General features: G+C 33.2%; 2 long non-coding RNA genes and 1 other non-coding gene across 3 annotated transcripts in view; 2 read left to right on the plus strand and 1 right to left on the minus strand.

Moving 5' to 3' along the window:
- The window catches only part of LOC143075996 (uncharacterized), a 284414-nt gene that overhangs the window by 30833 nt on the left and 236927 nt on the right, over positions 1-16654 (plus strand). The gene's annotated exons all lie outside the window — the stretch shown is intronic.
- LOC143074593 (uncharacterized) lies at positions 804-3014 on the minus strand. The gene is made up of 3 exons (XR_012977953.1): positions 2784-3014; positions 1750-1824; positions 804-1290 (listed from the first exon to the last, which is right to left on the minus strand). It is a non-coding gene; the product is annotated as an uncharacterized LOC143074593 (long non-coding RNA).
- Positions 12987-13058, plus strand: Trnap-cgg (transfer RNA proline (anticodon CGG)). The gene has a single exon. It is a non-coding gene; the product is annotated as a tRNA-Pro (tRNA).

A 16654-nucleotide genomic window follows, 5' to 3' on the forward strand; every position in this document is an offset into this window, starting at 1 on the left:
AAAAATTTAAAAAGGTAAATTAAGGTACAAAGTTGAAAAGCATTGAGGAACAGAAATTTCGAAACGTTTTGCCAAATACAGCTACGGTAATCAAATCCCACGTATAGGAAGCGAGATGATGAATCATATATTGCCTTTATACGTTGTCTTATGTTGAAGCCTTTTATATCTTACTTCGTGGTATATTGACCAATAAATATTTAAATATAGATCATATGGTCTGATGTTGACATTTGTCTCATTAACAATAAAACCACATTCTGTTTCGTTTTTAATAGCTGGAAGAATTTTTCAATGATGGCTGATAAGCTCAATACAACAATATTAAATATCGGTATTAATTTTACTTGATAATCACAGTAGTGCATTACAGTCATTGTAATGATTATAAGTAATTGATATTGAAAGTAACACTACCAATGTATCTTAGTTGCCATTAAAGCGGGAGGTTTGGCATACCACAAAACCAGGTTCAACCCACCATTTTTATTTTAAAATGCCGTGTACCAAGTCAGGGAAATGGCCATTGTTATATTATAGTTCGTTTCTGTGTGTGTTACATTTTAATGTTGTGTTTCTGTTATGTCGTAGTTCTCTTATATTTGATGCGTTTCCCTCAGTTTTAGTTTGTAGCCCGGATTTGTTTTTTTTTCTATCGATTTATGAATTTGGAACAGCGTTTTACTACTGTTGCCTTTATTTGTATGTATGGACATTATCTTTTTTTTATGTTAAGAATCTTTAACAGGGTAACGTTTGTATTAGATTTTTTGGCATATATTCAATTAAGGAAAAACGTCTTCTTTTATTTTGAACAAACAACACATGTTAATAATGCGTTATCCTTATACGGGGGACACCTCAGTGTCCCACAAACAGCTTTAACAGGGACAAATAACTTTCCATCTTCGTTGGCTTGTCCGCCTTCAAAGGAGACAGGACTGTAATCCACACAAACATATTCGGAAGCTGCAACAATTCCATGTCCGTCATCGCCCCCAGCTGCAAGTCGTCCATAATATTCTCGTTTCCATGTACAAGGACATTGCGATTTTCCTGGTATCATCAGAATAGATGAAGCTTCGGTAGCTCTACATACAGCGCATGGGACATCCTTCTGAAACATGTTGGGACCGAAATAGTTATCTTCGTATTCTGCGCCATACATAGTACTCATATGACGATATGGACTCATAGATACGTCTCCAGTATAAAAGTCTGGATCGGGTGGTAGGCATACATAATTAACCGCTGCTCCATCCTGAGCATATGGTCCTCCTCCAGCAAACCCTAAGAACATGAGAAATATGTGAAACAAAATTTAAAGTCAGTTTATTTAGAAATAAACCCCAAGAACATGTGACGTATATGTAACAATATATAACGTCAGTGTATTCAAAATATATAAAAAAAAACAAAATTTTGAAGCCAAAGTTTTTCTTTTACTTTCATTTTATAGAAATACAATAAGTCCAATACACAATATAATGTTTTTACACAACAATTGTAAAATGTAAGATATTATGAATGGAAAAACGTCGGCGCATTTATAAAAAATATTTATGTTAACGTTTTTTTCTTCAAATTATGAAACCATTAAAAAGATATGTAATTTATAACAACATTAAAAATGTTTTTTGAACGGGAATTATAGTAACCTTTTTATTTAAATATTTCTCATACAAGTTAATGAAAATGACAGCCTTAATTACCTAAACATTGTAATAAAGATACATCTCGTCTTATTACCTTCATAAACTAATTCCGTGCCATTCACTGTGCAATCTTTCCTCCCCCATCGTGTATAAATTGCACCAGCTGCTTCTGAACAAATAGAAACAGATACAAAAGATATCAACAATTTTCCCACAAAAATAGTAGCATACGGTTAGAGACAGCTAGTGATACAAGTCAATGGATAATTACTTTTACATGGCATGCTTATACTTATACATAATGCTTTTCGTATTTTTCTACTTGAAATTGAGTTTTGTATTAACCAGGAGGCTTATCCAGAAAAAAAACCTCAATAGTTTGACTTATAAAAAGTGGAATCTGCAAATATGTTTTGGAGTATTTTACTTAAAGTTTGTAAAAAAAATGATTACTAGTAACATAAAGAGGCTAAAATGTGGGGTTTAATCATTTAAATGAGAAAGTAAACAGATCAATGAAAATGTCAACTTCATATTTCATTTCAAATGAAATATTTTATCTTTTAATGTTTTATTAAGAAATTAATCATTTTATTAGTTAGAAGTCTGAGGTTTAGTAATTGTTTCTTGAAGGAAGTACCTCAAAAATGCTAAGTTGAATTCTTCAATTTCGAAAATACATAAGACTTTTTTTGAATTTCAAATGAATTGGCAGCAATTTCATGTCAAAGAACTACATTGGTTTGTTTTGTGCTGTTAAAATACGCATACCTTAACTGCATATAAGATTTTACTGGCTCCTTTCTAAATTTTATGTATCTTTTTTTGTCATTCAAAATAATCAGTCAAAAAGTGTTCTACACTCAGTCAGCATTCATTTGCTAGCAACATTACCAAAATATTCTACATATTTTGTTAGTTTTACTTATGCGTAGAAACTATTTTGTTATAAAATCGTACTTTCTGACCCCGCCAGAACAAGTGGTGATACATCTTTAACCGATGAACCGGTTAATTTTACTGTAAACACTTAAAATATAATTCATATAAAATTTGGCAAACCACTTAGTATAAAAGCAATGTTAACAAACAAACGAACAAACAATCAAAAATCTATTACAACTATACCTTTGGCAGATAACAAAGACAACAACGATTGAATCTGGTTATGTTGTCCCTGGACAGTTTGCTTAACAGTATCAACATCATTTACCAGTTGTTGAATATCAATGTCATCAACTAGGAGTCTTTTGCTCTTTGTATTTCCATAACAAATCACAGTGATACAGGACAAAATAATACAAGTGTAGACAATACTTTTACTTTGGAACATTTTAATCTTATTACCGTATCACCATGGGTATGTGTCAACGCGTCCGTATGTGCAGTCGGATAAAAATCATGATAGTAGGTCATCGGTATAAATTAAAATGAAGTGTTCATTTGCTATCGTAAAGAGCTGTTAAATGTTTATTAACAAAGCACTGTCAATTTAGTGCAATTAATTAATTCAATACAATTCTGTGATAACGAAATCATGTAATCTTGAAATTATGTTGCAATTTTGGTACAAGGCTGGATATTTATGTATCATTGATATTCTTTAAAAATAGAACAGTAATACACACAATCTACACTTTAGACTGTGTATTAAAACGGTTGAATGATTGAGATACTTTAGTGTTAGATTTCTTCGTAAGCATATATTTTAAATAGTAAACACACAAAACGTATGCTCTATGTATAAAAATAATAACCATTTATTTTCATTGCTTGGACATATTGATTAGAAAGTATTTAAATCACGGAATTTACCGAAGATGTCATTTCGTTTCCCTGCGCGCTTTCATCGCTTCATTGATTTGTGGTGTAAATAAACAAAACCAGAAAACAGCTGACTGATTAGAAGAATACAAAACTTACAAGGTGAGCAATATGGTTTCTTGCGTGCAAAGAAACCTACACCAAGCATCACGGTATAGTTATCGGCAAGGGTTACAGTGCACTATAGTGTCAGCTGTTGCAATTTTATTTTTTTACAATATAGTACGGAAGCTTAAGTCGTCCCAGAAAAAAATTAAAATAGCCTTGCCAGACGTCATAATTATTTGGACTAAATATGACTATGAGTTACCAAGCTTGACATGTACATGGTAATAAAAAATCAAAGCTAAGGAGGTAAGGAGCCTGTAATTCAGTGGTTGTCGTTTGTTTCTGTGTTACATATTTGTTTTTCGTTCATTTTTTTACATAAATAAGGCCGTTAGTTTTCTCGTTTGAATTGTTTTACATTGTCTTATCGGGGCCTTTTATAGCTGACTATGAGATATGGGCTTTGCTCATTGTTGAAGGCCGTACGGTGACCTATAATTGTTAATGTCCGTGTCATTTTGGTCTTTTGTGGATAGTTGTCTCATTGGCAATCATACCACATCTTCTTTTTTATAAGTCTAAAGAAAAAATAAGAAAAAAAATGTCCTTAGTTGAAAGTCTTTACATCAACATAGCTGGATACAGTTGTATATCTAACCCCTCTACCTTGACGTCCTCGACTATAGATGATATATTATTGAAGGTAGCAATTTATCACATCTTATTTCCTTCAAACCCAAAATACTTGCAACATGGCGTGGGTATCGAGCTCCCATAAGATGTTCGCATGTGCCCTGCTTTATAGTCAATATTGAACAACTTTTTGTCATTTTTGTAACTTGTACAAAAATCTTCTTTTCTTAAACTATGGGCCAAATTTAACCAAACTTGGCCACAATCATTACAAGGGTATCTATTTTAAAAAAGTGTCTAATGACCCCACCTACCAACCAAGATGGCCAACATCAGTAAATACAGTAACAGGTGAGCGACACAGGCTCTTGAGAGCCTCTAGTTATTCATCTTACATGTACATCTCCTTTGAATTTGTTTGCTTATTTGTTGTATGGTCTATGAATATCTATCTATATACCACATTTCATGGTCCCAGAAAGATACTTAAAATGTATACATATCACTTTTTCCTAGCTTCTCTCATGTGATAGCGGTACCTTTTTGGTCACTATTTATGTGTTGCGTTTAAATATGAATTGTAACACTTTATAGTGACTAAACAGGTAAAACAAATCTTCTCAAGAAACAGAAAAAAGAAGACTACTTGGAACAGCACCAGACTATGTATGAATAAAAACTCAGATCGGAATAGCATGGAGGATATGTTACGTCCTTGTGAATAAGCAAGGAAAGCTTTTAATAATAGTGCATTTTTTTTTAATTTATTAGGTTTTTCATTTATTTTCTGTTCAAATTTCCAGTGATTCCCTATATAAACAACCAAATTTTTCTAAAAAATAATGCCAATATAAAGTTTCCTTAGCCTTGCTGCTCAATTAAAATATTATTTTTTTTAATATTCACTTATAGAAAATGGGATTATAGATAGGACAGAATAATAAATCAGTACGTATTGTATTTGATAAACATGAATTTACCTCATTCCTTAGGTAGATATAATGATAGGATAGAGAGCATTAATTTGTTTTGTTACGAAAGGGAAGTTATATTATCTTTCACTTCTTATTACACAAGTACGACTTCAGCGTCACCTAGAAATCTTTTTAAAATGAATCGATTTCACGATAATCATCACAATTCAGTGACAATTCTGGTAACGAATCCGGTTCCATTTTAATCTATAGTGCTGACTTTTACGACGTTATTGACTCTATTGCCTACACTGGGTCTTGCGGGAAAATGTTCTTAGACATAGTATAATAAAATTGCAGCAAGGACATATACATCATTTTCTCATGGAAATAAAATTAAATAATAGTCATGACACTTTGTTCATATTTTTTGAATAACATATTTTATTTAATAACAGTGACCGGTTACGTCATCCTTCTTGTCTTTTAGTATCCTTTTATCTCTATGATATATGAGATGCAAATATTCAAAGAAATGTGGGATATTGAATGACAAGACGTCATCAATATATCTGAAGGTCAAAAGAAAGTAGCAATCTGTTGTTTTCTTTCTTTTAGTTTTATATACACAGAATGTGCTGTATTAATGCTGCTTTTTATGAGAACAAACCAATACTGTGATTTATAGCCATATAGTCAAAGAGGCCTTTAGAGACACACAATTAGAACCATTTGAATAAATGACTGTCTATTCGGGAACTAATCTGACAAACACAACAATCAATAGGTCAATCAAAAAGTCAAAAATTTGGATCATAACCTCGTCGGGGTATTTTTCTTTGTTTAAATCAGTGGGGTTTATTGCATCCTGCAATTTACAGACAAAATATGTATGCTGGTTTTGTTATCGGATTGTTTCAGCGGATAACTCTGCAGAAATGATTCAGCGTAAATTACTTTTGATCCTTTTACTCGAATATCTTTCAGTTAACTTTCTTGTTAAAACATTAAATCAACGATTGATTATAATGATTGTTATTACAAATATATATCTCTCTCCTTCCGTCGTTCTCTCTCTGGAATACTTCACAAGATATAAGATATTTTCCTACCATGCATATGAGGAATTTATGTGACATGTCCGATTCATGTTGTCTCAGTGCTTCCACAACTTTTTAATAGAAGCACCCCAGTGATTTCAAATTTCGGACTACTCGGCATACCGGCATTAATTTCATCTCTTTACCAATCCAGGTTGATACAACTTAACCATTTGGACCAGTAGTGCTGAACAACTTTTGACACTAACTGTAGTAATCTTGAAACAAGTAAAACAGACAGCAAACTGTTTGAACGTTGATGCCATTTAAAATTGGCCATTCTTAAAGACAGCAAAAATAGATGTTTCCGCTGAGGATTGAACTCAGGACCTTTCGCGTGTTAAGCGGATGTGATTTTTTTTTTATCTTTATTATAATCCACAATTCATATATACATATCACAGTTTTAGTTACACAAAAATGAAAACATTGCCATTAGTTATTGTCCTTTCTCTGAAACGAATCACATTTCAAACATTATCTATATAGCGTGAAATATTTGCCACGAACATAATTGTCTGATTATTTACTTTCGATACTCATATTTATATACATATACATATCATTTTCTATAGAATAATATCATATCCCTATACATATATTCAATCTCTATCTAATCTACCACTCAGCTCATTCATTCACAATTGTTAAAAGCTTACACAGACTACAATGAAAAATCAAAAGAGTTAGGTGTTTGTACAGTCTTATTGCCCGACATGTGACATAAAATGTTACAATCAAAATAATAGTTCGCACAGGGCTGGTCTCCATTCCACCACGCAAATAAAATCGAAAGTATTTAAATTAAGGCAATTAGCAGCATTAATAAGACAAACAAACAACATCACAGTATAATTATCATCGTTCAGCAAAAACTTTTTCTCACATTTTCTCACAGAAACATACCCACTTTCTCTCTACAAAAACAAATTACAAAATATTAATAACAAAATACAGTCTTTTCATTTTCACAACTTTTTCCAACTTCAATATTCCTTCGTTCACTGCATCATTCATTAATGGTGTTGTCCGTACATCTTCGAAATCCTCGGTTAGCACTTTGTTAAATCTAAGGTACTCATGTTCCCCGGGAAGGATAGGTTCAAAATTTTTACGGCTCATATGAAACAATACCAGACGTCCTCTTTCCGTTTTTCCAATCAAAATGTCCATACCACTCCGGCTTTTTTTCAAAACAATTTTACGTATAATTCCACTTTCTGGTACTTTTCTATTATGTTCTTTCGCTTTATCACATGATTGAACACCTGATGACGTAGTGGATACAATATCGCTATTATTCTTTTTACTTATTGTACATTTTGTTACTAAATTTTCTCCTTCTTCGGTACACTTATTCTTTTCAACTCTATCAACAGATATTCTTTGTTTACATTTTTCCACATTGTTTACATTTTTACCCGTTAAACAGGTTGGTGGCAAAGACAAATCATTATCTGTATCGATTGACAGTTCTATATTTGGACTCTCTATAACTTCAATGTTACCTGAAGTAGTAGAGGCCACAGACGGGTTATCGTCAATGTCCATTATATCGAGGGTATTTGTCGATACCTCTTCACTCGGTATTTGACTAATTTCAAATGAACGATCTGAACTAATCCCATCTTTATGGTTCTCACTAATAGAACTGTTTGCATCATCAGTATTATATTCTTTCATCCGTTTCTTATCACGATTGACAGTAGAATTTGATTTTCTTTTAGTCTTACTACTATCTTGATTTGTAAAAGCTATAGATACACGGGCTCTGTCATTCTCACCATGCACAGTAAATGATATATGACGAAATTGTTTACATGCGTTTTCTATAGTACTCGTTAATAACGACGGGAGTCTTTCCATTACAAATATAATTAAAAACAGTTATACAATTCACCCTCTGGTAGCCTCTTTCAATCCAACAATATTTACAACATTTCAAACAGTTAATAAAGACGGGTTTTTCAATATCAATGTAAAGAACTTACTTCTAAAACAAGTTAGAATGTTAATAATCCATATTTTAGCTTGGTAATCCGAGCAATAACTTATAATAGAGTGATATTTTCACTGTACACAAAAACAACGTCCTGTCATGCAAAGGTCCGCTCGACTTTTTCGCAAAAATAGATGTTTCCGCTGAGGATTGAACTCAGGACCTTCCGCGTGTTAAGCGGATGTGATTTTTTTTTTTTTTTATCTTTATTATATTCACAATTCATATATACATATCACAGTTTGAATTACACAAAAACATTGCTATTAGTTATTGTCTTTTCTCTGAAATGAATCATATTTGAAACATTAATTATATATTGCGTGAAATATTTGTCACGAACATGATTGTCTGATCATCAACTTGTGTATACTCATATTTATATAAATATATCAATTCATATATCACTTTCTATACAAAAACATCATATATACCTATAATTATATTCAATCACTTTCTAATCTTCCATTCATCTCATACATTCAAAATTATAAAAAGCTTACACAGAATACAATGAAAAAATTAAAGAGTTAATTGTTTCTACAGTCTTATTGTCGAATATATGACGAACAATGATACAATCGAAGAAAAAAAATCGCAAAGGGCTGGTATCCATTCCACAACGCAAATAAAATCAAAAGTATTAAATATGAAGTCAATTATCAGCATTAATAAGACAAGCAAACAACATCACAATATAATTATTATTATTCAGCAAAAACATTTTCCCCATTTTCTCACAGAAACATACACAATTCTCACTACAAAAACAAATTATAAAATACTGAAAAAAATAAACTGTTACAGCTTTTTATTTTCCACAAGTTTTTCCATCTCTAATATTCCTTGACGCACTGTATCAGTCATCAGTTTTGTTGTTCACGGCCGACACTCGGCTAACCGAGGGATTGGTCGGTTAATCTATATTGAGTATGCGGCTATATGGGCAATTGGTCTGTTAATCGGGTTGGTTATACGTCTGTTAAGAGTAAAACGCTTAATTTAATGTTAAACTCTATTAAATATACAGATTTTTTGGCATGTTATAAGAACCAAATCAAAAAAAGAAAAGTGTCTGACAAAATGATATCTATCAAAGAACATTTTGCACTTGTTTAAACATTTCTTAGTCTGCGCAGTTTTCAGTAAAACTAAAAGGCGTCGCGCAAGTATGTAGTATTTATGCTTATACGCATAGCAATTTTTTCAATAAAAGGCGAAACAAACAAATTTAGATATCATTTAAAGGACAAAAAATAGTACTGTGGTTCTAAAAAATAAATTGACATTAGTAAATATTTCATTATTGTAAAATAACGTGAATAATACCACGTTTTAGTGAAAATTATGGGAATAAAGTCTGTTAATGGGTTGGACAATTGAAATTGTGTCAGTTAAGAGTTATTTAGCCACGACAATAATTTTGCTACCTTTATATTTTCCCCTTGAAAAATTTAAGAATGAGATGTTCCTGAGTAAACAAAAATGACAATTAATACGGTGCCACAGTATCCTAGAAAGAACATTTTTATTTTGACTTTCTTTGTATTTTATTGAAGGGTGTGTCAGTTCAATACAGCGTGATATGGATTGGCCTCTGGAATATGCATGATTTTTTTTATTGACGTTTTCAATCAGCCTTAATTTTTGTGTCTGTTCGAAGTAGCACGTTCTCAATTCCGACTGAAAGTGTCTTTCTAATACAACACAGGGTACATATAACGTGTTCTCGTTCTCATATGAACATGATATTTTTCACTGGACGTTAAACCCTAATACGTCAGTATCATCCAATTGGTTCTTTTCTTCTATTACTTAATCATATGTTGTTTACAAATCATTCTAAAGAAGTAAACGGAAAGGAGCGAATGCAGCTACATTTGATTATTTTAAGTTTCAATTCATTTTATTACGTTTAGTTCCCTTTTTCGTAAGTGCAGAGGAGAACTACAGTTGTCTATGTTGGCCGGTGAATTCCATTCGCGTTTTCGCGTTTTCACTTTTCATATTCTATAGGGTGAAAACACAAAAACACGACATCGCGAAGTGGAAAAGGCGAAAACGCGAAAATGTGAAATCGCAAAAAGGCGAAATCGGTTTCGCGTTTTCGACTTCGCAATTTCGCGTTTTCACCATATAGAATATGAAAGGCGAAAACGCTAAAGCGCGAAAACGCAAAATGGCATAAACCTGCCACCATAGTTGTCCGCATGTAAACTTCTAGAATTTGTCACTAATATAAGTACATCGCAATCCGTTACTGTATCAACAGCCATCGGTGTTTAATGTGTGTATTCTTAAACAAGTATTATTTTTCTCTCGTTTTTAGCAATGTATCACTCTCTACTGTCCTTATCTATTATTCTATATTCTGCGTTTCCATCCAGATTCTCGTGTATACCAAGAGGGTCCGGATTGGGGTATTGTTTATTTCTGTATTCTTTAAATTGTTATGTCATGTTTTTCTACATTTCATTTATCTTACTCATTATTCTTTCTTTATTTTACATATTTTGTCATCCCAATATATTTTACTTACTTATGTTTAGTTACATTACGACGTTTATCTCTGATTTATATACTGGTTACCAATGTAGGTTACAAATTTGTGTCATTCATGACAATTAAACAGAATCAACATGATATATGCGATCATTCTTGGATGAAATTAATAGTACTTTAATATTACACTTTTTGAAACCATTTTTATCAATTTTCAATTTCATGTGTTGTTTCCGTATATGTTATGTTTCGTTGCTCATGTGTTGTTTTCGTATATTTTAGCTGCTTTTCTTGAGCCTACCCATTTGATCCGATAACACCCCATATAGCAATAAAATTATACTTTCATTAACTTTTAATATGCCATTCATAACTCTTAACAGACCAATTAACAGACCGAGTTTTATACATCCGACCCATTAACAGACCAGGTTTTAAATAAAGATTAATTTATGTCACCAAAATACAGATTTTCGTGTAGATTTTTCACACAATGATATCAAATATGGTTAACAAACATAATGCCTTTCTTTTTTCGATGTTCAAAATATTGAATGCAAGTACATTTAACCAATGTGTCATTTTGTGTATATTTTATGTGTGTAAAATGTGTATAAATTTATTGATGAGTAACCCGCCTTTTCATTTTATAGATCGTACATCGAAGCTAGAAAAATAATAATGACACCACTGAATTCAGTACATTGAATTGTTTTGTTAGACATGAATACTTTTTATGATGAAAATATATTTAGAAAGTTATACAATGAAACATGTTGAACTTTCAATGATTTTCTCGATAACACCTGATTAACAGACCAACCGCCGATGTAGCCGCATACTCAATATAGATTAACCGACCAATCTCTCGGTTAACCGAGTGTCGGCCGTGTTGTTCTTACATCTTTAAAATCGTCGGTTATCACTTTGTTAAATATACTATAATCTCGTTCACTGCGAAGGAGAACTTTAAACTCTTTATGGTCCATATGAAATAATACTAGACTTCCTCTTTGCGTTTTTCCAATTAATATGTCCATACCACTTCGGTTTTGTTTTAAAACAATTTTATGAATAAGTCTACTATCTTGTATGTTTTTATTATGTTCTTTCACTTTATCACATGTTGACGGATTATTTTCAATTATATCAACAGATACTCTTTGTTTACTTTTATTTCCATTGTTTATAATTTTACTCGGTAAACAGGTTGGTGACATAGGCAATTCATTAACTGTATCGATTGACAGTTCTATATTTGGACTTTCTATATTATCAATCTTACCTGTAGAAGCGGAGGCCTCACACGGGTTATCGTCAAAATCCATCACATCGGAGGTATTCGTCGATACCTTTTCACTCGGTGTATGATTATTTTCAGATGAACTACATGTATCTGAACAAATCACATCTGTATGATTCTCAATATTAGAAATATTAACTTTATCATTGTTATATTCTTTCATCCGTTTTTGGTCACGATTGACGGTAGACTTTGATTTCCTTTTAGTGTTATTGTTATCTTGATTTGTAAAAACTATTGATATACGAGCTCTGTCATTTTCACCATGAACAGTAAAAGATATATTACGAAATTGTTCACATGCATTTTCTATATTACTCATCAATAAAGATGGAAGTCTCTCCATTGTATATATAATTCAAAACAGTAATAAAATTCACCCTCGGGTAGCCTCTTTCAATCCAACAATATTTACAACATTTAAAACAGTTAATAAAGACGGTTTTTTCAATATCAATGAAACAAACTTACTTCTAAAACAAGTTAGAATGTTACTATTCCATATTTCAGCTTGGTAATCCGAGCAATAACTTATTATAGAGCAATATTTTCACTGTACACAAAAACAACGTCCTGTCATGTTAAGGTCCACTCGACTTTTTCACGGATGTGATAACCACTACACCACGGAAACCTTGGGGATCTAAGTGTGAATTTAAGCTTAAAACCATGGCGGAAATCAGCGGCACAGCATTGCAGCTCCGGCATATCAACAGTTGACCTAATTGATGGATAACTTAACTTCTGCCGGCAGACAAACGCTATTTTAACATATGTCGTCTTTCTTTTGTATTCGAAATCTCAAATTGATCCAACACGTAGTGTAAACTTTAATTTTTTAATTATTCCTTTCACATAGAAACCGTTCTTAATTTCCAATCGATAGCTACAATTTGTCAATGAAAATAACATATTCTAGAGATTGGAATACTTGTTCACTGTCTTGGTACAATGTGGTATGTGATATGAAATTATTTACAATCTATTTAATTTCACTAAGCAGTGTCAGGCTCGTTGGTCTAGTGGTATGATTCTCGCTTCGGGTGCGAGAGGTCCCGGGCTCAACTCCCGGACGAGCCCTAATTTTTGGCATTGCAAAAGGATCCGCTCATTAAACATCAAATCGCGAAACTGAGGTACCAATGATGTAAGGCCACAATTTGGAGAATCACGGACGCACAAATATACAAGCAGCGTAATATCGTTACCCATCTGGTCTTACCGTCCTCATCAATGTCAGCCTGCAAAATGGGCTATAGACATTACTCGTGATACAACTTAAAAGGGAGTCTCCAACCATGTACAGTATATTCATTCAACTGGTCAATTTCCTACTATAGAGGTGTCATGGATACTAGAATATAAATGGTCTTGATCATGTTAATCTTTTGGGACTCGGTGGATTTTGCTTCGCTTCTTTCGTAAAATAGGCGTAACGTACTTCAGCCGTATCTATCCTGCTTTAATTATGACACGTTGTCGTTACCGTGGTGATTGCGTCTCATTCTTCGTCCAGGGATTCCTGACTGCGGATCGATGTTAACATTCCGGTCTCCGGTAAGTCAGATTTGTGTTTCCTCCCAGACAGACTACACCCATTGCATAATGACCCCCACGGTTCTAGAAAGGATATCATTTGATAGAAGTAATAAGACTGGCACTAACACCATGTCGTGGTATACACTTTCGACGCTAAAGAGTGGTAATTTCTCTCTCTCTTTTATCCATCTGTTGCTGGATTTTTTCCTATTCTTTTTGAGATTCTAAATTTCACCCTTTCAATCCGCTATCCAAAAGTTTTATTTGCGTCATCGTTATCGCCCTCTTATGAACTGTATTTTTTCTTTAATCATGAATTTCATACATTTTCTTATAAGTTTATATTTCGCCTCGGGCAATTATACTGTTCGTGTCGTCATCATGTAAACATATGTTCACCGGTCTTTGTTTCGTATACAGTGTATAACCTAAACATTCGGGAAAGCAAATTCCCTATTGTTTTTCCGTCTATCTTGTTCCGTTCAGCAGACTTTATTTCCAATTCTTCCTCCCAGAAAACATTTTCTTCAAATAGTGGTTTAGAGAATGTAACATATGTTCGAAGATTTATTACGCCCCTCAGTAATTGATTCGTATTTCCACTACAAATTAGCATAACCTACAACTAGTGTACGATATTGTTAAATTAATTGCACAATGATGAGACAAAGAATTAAACTTTCAGGACCTCTTAAAGTTTCAACTTTGGATAATTTCTATACCGTATCAATTACGGAATAATTGGCATCAGCTATCTTGTACTATGTAGCAGTGTAGAAGTAAATATTTTGTTAGCATGGGGAAATTTAAAAGAAATAGACATCATAAGATATATATCAATATCATTAAAGTTGTTACTTTTTTTTAATCTAGCCTGCATATATGCATTGCCACGTAATTCAATAAACTGGCTGTATACGTCTGTGCTATAAGAAAGAATTTCGTTCACATCAGTAACATGGCGTCGGTGGTGGAACGGTTAGCATGGTGGCCTTCTGATAGCTGAATGAAGCACAGCCGGACATAGGTGTTGTTTACATTCCTCCGATGTGATTTTGCTGTTTTCAGTGTATAAATGGACTTATTTTCATATTGAAAGGTTTTTTCAAAACATTGTTACACTTCCGTTTATGAATACGAGTATTTATTAACACTTTATTTAACATTTAAACCCCTTACACCGGTGATTTAGTCGTTTGGTGAAAGGGGGGTGGAGCGGTGCACTCGTCTGTTTAGGGGTGAACTTGCTTTCGAAAAACCAAAATGACCGGCGGAAATGAATATTTTGGAAAAGGACCGCAAGGATTTGGGAAAGGGCCGGAGAAAGTTCCTAAGAGTAAAGAAAATTATGTCATGGAGATAAAAAGATATTCGAGAGACTGTACCATTCGTGTTATCGGAATATCAACAGAAAATGTGCAAGCAATTTCTGTGATAATGGCAATTGAGCATGTCACAGGTTTGAACTCTGTGCTTGCTATGGTTAAGGATGATACCTCTTCGTACGATGTTACGCTTGACTCCAAGTCTAATGCAACAAAAATACTTAGTGGAGTTGAGATTTTAGACAAAGATTACGAATGTTCGTTAATGTACTCAGATACGACAGTTGTGTCTTTCATGTACATCCCAGCATTCATTGATGATGACGATATTATATCCATGTTAAGAGATAGGGGAATTAAAATCGTTTCACCAGTATTCAGAAGAGTTGTACCGGGTACGCAGGTAGCCGATGGAACGCGTTTTGTCAAATGTGTTTTGCCACCTCATATAATTGCACTTCCATGGAGTATGCCTTTTAAGGTTGGTAAAAACACAAAGTATTATAAATGTGTTCACAATAACCAGACAAAGGTATGTTCAGAATGCTTTTCACCTGAACATATTCACAAAAACTGTCCTTACATTATTTGTAGTGGTTGTGGAGCACAGGGTCATGTTGCGAGAAGGTGTCGTGCAGCAAATTGTGAACATTGTCATGAACTACCGTTGAATTGTAAATGTCAGAATGGAGACAATTTGAAAACGCGACCGCAGCCAATCATTGCTAAGTGCAATGTTTGTGATAAAATCGTGTGCAGTTGCGTGAATGAGGTAAACAACGTGGAAGCCTCGGGAGTTAAAGATACGAGTACTTCGCAAGAAGAAACCAATAATGAAGTGTCAGAACAAACAGAGGTAAAAAGTGTTGATGTACCAGAAAGTGAAGGGCTTGTCGATGATATTCATAAAAACAAAAATGACTTGATTATTGAAGCTGCCGTGCACGTGGATAATATTGTACAGCATGAGACAAGAAAGAGAAAAATTGCTAATTCGGACGATAATTATTCCGAATCAGATGAAAATATTGATGTAGACGTGAAAGATGATGATGAAGTTGATATCTCTGTTCCTAGTGTTAGTGCCGTTGAGGAAGAGAAAAAAGATGAAAAAACTGGCAAAAAAGTTAAACGTAACGGAGATAGCACTCTTCTAAGTGAAGAAGTTGTAAATGAAGATTTAGAATTTGGGGATTTTGATCCCGATCATTGGGAAAAACGAAACGACACCCTTTGTGATGTTACTTTAAACAACGCAGAGGGTGGTAGTGGTGATGGTGATGATGACTCCTCTATCTGTGTTGATGAAAACATGGATGAAGGAGGTGACACAAACGAAGAGGTTGATGTTTTTTCTCTCTCTGCTAAAGAGCTTAGGAAATATAAAAAGCAACAACGAAAGCTTACAAGAAGGTCTTCGTTGAATCCTAAACCTAATGTTAATGCTAGTAGAAGCTCTCAGGTGTCTGAAAATAAAAGGAAAAATGGATAACAAATTTTATTATTTTATTTGTATTATGATGGTGCTGATTTGTTCGTTTAATTGTAATGGTTTAAAAAATGTGAATAATTTTCAAAATTTTGTATCTGTTTTATATGATAGAAGGGCTACTTTTGCTTTGTTGCAAGAGACTTTTTGGGATAAATCATATGTTGATGGAATACAAAATATGTATGAAGGGAAAATATATGAATGTAATGGTTATAATAGTAGGCAAGGTGTTGCTATTATGGTTGCCAATAGTGTAAAAGATAAAACAAAATTAGTATATAAAGATGATGAAGGAAGGTTTATACATGTTTCATATGAAA

This window comes from Mytilus galloprovincialis, chromosome 5 (genome assembly GCF_965363235.1).
Source record: "Mytilus galloprovincialis chromosome 5, xbMytGall1.hap1.1, whole genome shotgun sequence".
NCBI classification, from domain to species: domain Eukaryota; kingdom Metazoa; phylum Mollusca; class Bivalvia; order Mytilida; family Mytilidae; genus Mytilus; species Mytilus galloprovincialis.